The sequence below is a fragment of the Apis dorsata genome, unplaced genomic scaffold (assembly GCF_000469605.1).
Source record: "Apis dorsata unplaced genomic scaffold, Apis dorsata 1.3 scaffold_270, whole genome shotgun sequence".
Lineage (NCBI taxonomy): Eukaryota > Metazoa > Arthropoda > Insecta > Hymenoptera > Apidae > Apis > Apis dorsata.
In genome coordinates this window covers 342382-348694 of record NW_006263548.1, presented here as the reverse complement: position 1 = coordinate 348694, position 6313 = coordinate 342382, and positions in this window count along the sequence as shown.

Genomic DNA, 6313 nt, shown 5'->3' with positions numbered 1-6313 from the left:
TTTTTTTTTTTACGAATATAAAAATATAACATTGAAGTAAATTTTAAATAAAACGTTTTACATCTTCATTCAAGGAAAATGAAAGAGATCATTTGAGAAATAAAACAATGAAAAAGTGTCGAATTTATTTTTCGAATAAAATTTTATCCATTATTATTTATTTATTTATTTATTTTTTTTTTCTTCTTCTTTCACTTACTCAAACAAATTTTCGAAACAAATTTCCCCCCCCCTCTCTTAAAACGCCATAATATCCCTCCTACATATTGTGCAACGTTGATGAATATTCCAATAATCTAAAATAACACGCGCGCTTAATGCGAATTTCGTATTATAAAAATATGTGTGCTTGCATCGAAAGTGTAAAACATCTAGGCTGGCAATAATTATTTCTTTATACAATTAGCCTTCCTGGAAACGTTATTTTACCGGTTAAACTGCTTCGTTCACATTGGTTTTTTGCCAAACACGCATTACCATCTAAAGTGTCGGGCATTGCGTTTGATAAGCATGGCACGCGCGTACACGTATTAGAAATTTCATGGTGGCATCGTAAATCAAATCGTCCGACTTTCGTTTCCGACCAATCCGTTTCGTGGCCACTTGTGTTACGCTCTTGCGCACATTACATCTCTCAAATTATTTGGATCGTAGGCGTCATACAGCTTCACTCGATTTCGAATCGAAGAAAAAAAAAAGAAAAAAAAGAAAGAAGAAGAAGAAGAAGAAGAAAGAAGAAGAAAAAATAAAGAAGAAAGAAGAAAAAAAAGAAGAAAAAAAAGAAAGAAAAAGAAGAAGAAGAAAGAAGAAAAAGAAGAAAAAAAAGAAAGAAAAAAAAGAAAAAGAAAGAAAAAAAAAGAAGAAGAAAGAAGAAGAAAGAAGAAAGAAGAAGAAAAAGAAGAAGAAGAAGAAGAAGAAGGAAGAAGAAAAAAGAAAAAAAAAAGAAGAAGAAAAAAAAAGAAGAAGAAGAAAGAAAGAAAAAGAAAGAAAAAGAAAGAAGAAAGAAGAAGAAGAAGAAAGAAAAAGAAGAAAGAAGAAGAAAAAAAAGAAGAAAAAAAAAGAAAAAAAAGAAGAAAGAAAAAGAAAGAAAAGAAGAAAGAAAAAGAAAGAAAAAGAAAGAAGAAGAAAGAGAATGAAAAAAAAATTTATTCGAGAAGAAAAAAATTTCAGACTGTATTAATTAATTTCTTCTTTTGCAATTCTAATAAAAGTCACAATTATAAATAAATTTCTTCAATAAAATTTCCCGATGACATAAAGTCTGTTAATATTAAAACAAAAATTTCAATCAACTTGTATCATCAACCCAACTGATATAGATTTTTTGTTTCGACTAGGAGTGATCGATCGAACTTTTAAATTATTCGAAACATATTTAACATTTTATTTTCGTATTATAAGAAAACATCGAATTCGAATACGATCGATCACTTTACGTACCGATTTCTCGAAATATTGATAAAAAAAAAAAAAAATAAAAATAAATAATAATAAATTAAATAGTAAAAAAAAATTATTTATCGTTTGAAATATAATTATTCTAACCAAGAATTATTATAAACTTAATTACACTTCTAATTACTTGAAAAATAATAATAATTTGCGGCAATGTTTTTATCTTTCGATTAAATGACATACAGTAATTACAAGGCTGCTTGGAATGAAATTCCAAAAAAAAAGATATAAAAAAAAAATCCCTCCAATTTTATAATTCGTAAATCGTATGAACTCGCTATTAGATCGTTAAACGATTTGACAATGAAAACGTATGCATTGGAATGTCGTATACGCGAAGAGAATTATTACGGGAATTACACGAATAAAGTTGTTCCTCGAATGATTTAGACGGAAGGTCGAGTATGAAACTGAAAGGCGACAGCCTGGAAAGAACCGTTCATATTGTGCAAACAGCGAATCGACGATCGTCTACTAGTGGGAAAATAATCGTCCAGATACACAATGCACGTTGCATGTAACCTTGCACTTGTAACAATGGTATATATATACTAGGAACGTACTCTTCCTCACTGTCGGCACCTTTCATCCTGTGATAACTATTACTTCTTTCTTTTTATTTGTCTCTCTCTCTCTCTCTCTCTTTCCCTCTTTTTTCCCTTTCATTCTATAGATTTCAATTTCATCGATTCATCGAGACAACAATCAGAAACTATCTCGTTCAAGTTTTCAGAATTTCGATTTATAAAATATTTAAAAAATAATTGTGAAATTATTTTATTAAAGAATCATATAATTTTATATTATATTATGTGGAACAAATAAGTTATAAAATTCATATAGCGTATTTAATAAGATAAATTAATAAAAATTAATATGCAAATACGATAAATTATCGTTAGTTAATTGTTTAGATTCATAATTAAAATATTTATGTTTTGCACGAATCGAAACAATAACGATAATGTATTTAATTATTACTACGCGGTCTGCAATATACTGGTAAAGATAATTCTAATTGAACGCGATGTACGCAGCTTATTACTTGCTATGTTTCATTAATTATTAAAATAATCTAGAATTACCTGTTAGTATCGCCTATTTAATTTTGGTTTTTATATTCTTATGTTCTATGTTTAAATATTAATTAAATAACTAGAGAGACGATTATTAATTATGCTATTATTCATATAATATAACAGATACAACGGAAAGTCTAACAGAAGGATTGAAGATATGTTTTATTGCAATAGTGTCATTAACTCAATTAACTTTAAATAAAAATTAAAACAGGATACTATATTTATATATAAAAGTTATATCTTAGCGTGTATTTTGAAATATCACACAATTTGAGCAAATTGAAGCAACGTGATCAACGAAAATATATCATGTAATTTTAATTTTATTACAAATTAAATTGATTAATCCATGATATTAAATATACAATTTAATTATATTATTACTGTATCTAAAAAATTTGGAAATAGTTCAATGAATCATTTAAAATTTCATAATCATAAATAGGTTAGAAATATCAAATACAATTTGTAAGAAGAAAAGGAAAACATAGTTAGAATATATGTAGAGGCAAAAAAAATAAAAATAAAAATAATCTTGCAGCTTCCTGGAGATACCGCTACTCTCCACGCGATGTGACTTTGAACCACGTGTGTTTCTACGAAAATACAAAACGAAGCACGCACAAGAATCGTGTTTAAGAACACGTTTTTGTAATGGTACATCTCATGGCCATTCATGCATCGTAATTGTATATAATCTTCAATTTACTATCGTTTATTTCGATCAAGAAATCGATTTTTTCGCACTAATCGATTATCAGATGTATTTTTCGATTTTACGAAAGTATCGTATTATATCGATAAATCACATTGATATGATAATATATATATATATTCCAACGTTTCTATCGAATCGGTAAAACTCGAATCGAATTTAATAATTATTTTGCAAAATAATTAAATGAATAAATTCTATCAAGATGATTCATCGTATTATAATAATATTCTTTCGTTTATATATAAATTAAAATATATAATTTAATTGGATTTCGATAAATTGACAACGTTTAAAATTGAGAAGCTGAAATGTTGAGAAAGTCATTACACCATGGCCAAAGATAAACAAAGGAATTAAAGACGCAATTGAGTTATATATTTACGAATCTAACATACCTTTCGAAGAAACGAAAACAAGGAAAGTTACGAAGAAGCTGTTCTTTGCCAATAGGATTCCACGTCGAGAGGACCGGATCAACTTTCACGATCAACGCGAAATTCCTTTTTGCTTGTTTTCTTGACGTTTTCTCTGATAGTTTTTGTGTTGCAGGTACGCGATTGATCGTGCAAGATGTATAAACGATCGTTTCCGCGGGGTTTTGAATTTCGAAATTTGAGACGCGCCAATTCTCGCAACACGAGGGCGAGAAAAAGAAAGAAAAGACTAAGTAAGAAAGCATCGACGCCTCTTATGGCGCGACGAAACGCTCTCACAGCAATCTGCTGGATAACTGACTAACCATATCGCGGCCGATCCTCACTACTCGAACTGCGACACCTGGCGCCCTGAGCTTTGAAACACATCTAATACCGAATCTGTAAGAATAATAACTATTATCGAATTATTATTGAAATATGTTACAATTTTTATAACTATTAACAATTATTTTTTCAACATTAGAAATCTCAAAAATTATATTTGTTATATATTTATTAAAAACAAATTTTATTTTAAAGAATATTCGAATTTTTATAAAAATTCAAATTTAAACATATATAATAAATATAATAAAAAACATATATATACATAACATATATAATAATAAATCATAATAAATATAACAGATTTCCACTTTCGAACTAGATTTTTAACTAAAAAAAAGGCTTAAATCTATTTTGATCAATAAATTCGACGTATATTGGAATATTATTTAATTTTTTTTTCTTACTACTTTATAATATGAATATTATAATTATATAATATGTATATAATTATATTTAATTATAATTTTTTATTAATAATTAAATAAATAATATTTATATTTATAATTAATAATAATTTTTATAATTTTAATTTTATACTTTTTATACTATTTCAAAATTTATTTACATATTTAGATTAAAGTTAAATGATATATATATATATATGCATATATGAAAATTTATTGAATAATTTCGAATAAAATAACAGAATTTTTATAGTATATGTTTTAATTTGTCGAGCTATTTTTTGCAATAAAAAAGATGATATATAATGATGACATAAGTTTGCACTTTGCTTCATGATGAAAATACGTTGTGAACTGTTATATAATTATATAGGTAGTATATTATGGTATGAAAATTAAGTTGTCTGAATAACTTTGCAAGTAATATTTCTAAATTATTAAAAGTTCCACAATAGTTTAACTATAATATAAGATAGTACTGTTAAAAATTAAAATTGTTAATTGCCAATAATTTTATTGAAAAAATTTAATATAGTTAAGAAAAGTATACAGATTAATATATACATATATAATTATATATGCTTAAATGTTATAATCTGCACATATAATCATTTATGGAATGCACTTTAAAAAATTAATTATTAATATTATTTAATACGTACACTCAACATATATTTGATTAGAAAATTTGTAATAAATTCAATATAAATATATATTTACGTTTCAATTTTCCAATAAATGCCTTAAAAACTTACATTATAGTTTACTTACATATTAATTTAATTTGTGATATAATATCACAAACAATATATAGAATAGATGTAATATCTTATGAAATTTTATATTATATGTTCTGAAATACCGACTTAAAAAAAAGTGTTTTTTACGCCCTCTATGATTTATTATCAGATTTTATTGAAAGTTATTAAATTAAAACGATATTCTATCTATTCTTTTTATATAAAAACATATAATGTTTATTTATATAAAAACATAAAAATATTTATTTTTTAATATTTAAATATTTTGTATTAAAATATTTGTTTGAAATCTACTAATAGTTACTTGCATAGTTATCGATATATTCCAATACACGTCTTTACTCGTCGAGCCATGCGTATCAAATGAAACGAAACAGTTTCGATTCGATCGTTGTAATGTTTACATGGAGGAAATTTGCGCGCGTTTAATTTCATATATAATTTAAAATTATGTAAAAATTTCACGTTTGAAACACATTTTATACATTTTATTCATGAGTCTTTTAAGTATGTTTATTCCTAAGATTTTTTTATATCTTTTTTTAAGTAATATTGTATACATTTGCGTTTTTTAAAATAATATATATTATTAATAGTTTAAAAGAGAATATAATATGTTTATATATATGTTTTTTTACTACAAAATGTAAAATTGATCATTTATCTTAATTGTTTATCATTATAGCGTCCATATTGATATTTTTCCCGCCTTCAAAACCAAATACATGCAATTAATTATTAATTCGTGATAAAAAAATTATTTTTTCAAAATTAAATGATAATTTGCATAAATAAAAATAAAAATTAAATAAATTAAAACAATTAACTAATCGTAATAAAAAAAAAATTTAAAACTCAAAGTATATTATATTTATATTATATTATATTTTTATATTATAATATATTATATATTTATATTTTATTTTTTTCATTTTTACTTTTCTATATAATTTTTCTATATAATTTCTATATAATTTTTTATTATGCATATATTATATATATATACATCTGATTAATAAATCATTTAATGATAATAATAAATAAATATTGGATAAAAATTTAAAGAGACAAAAATTCGTAGATGTCGACACCAACGTATGTTTTTCCTTAACGAAACTATCAAAAGTAG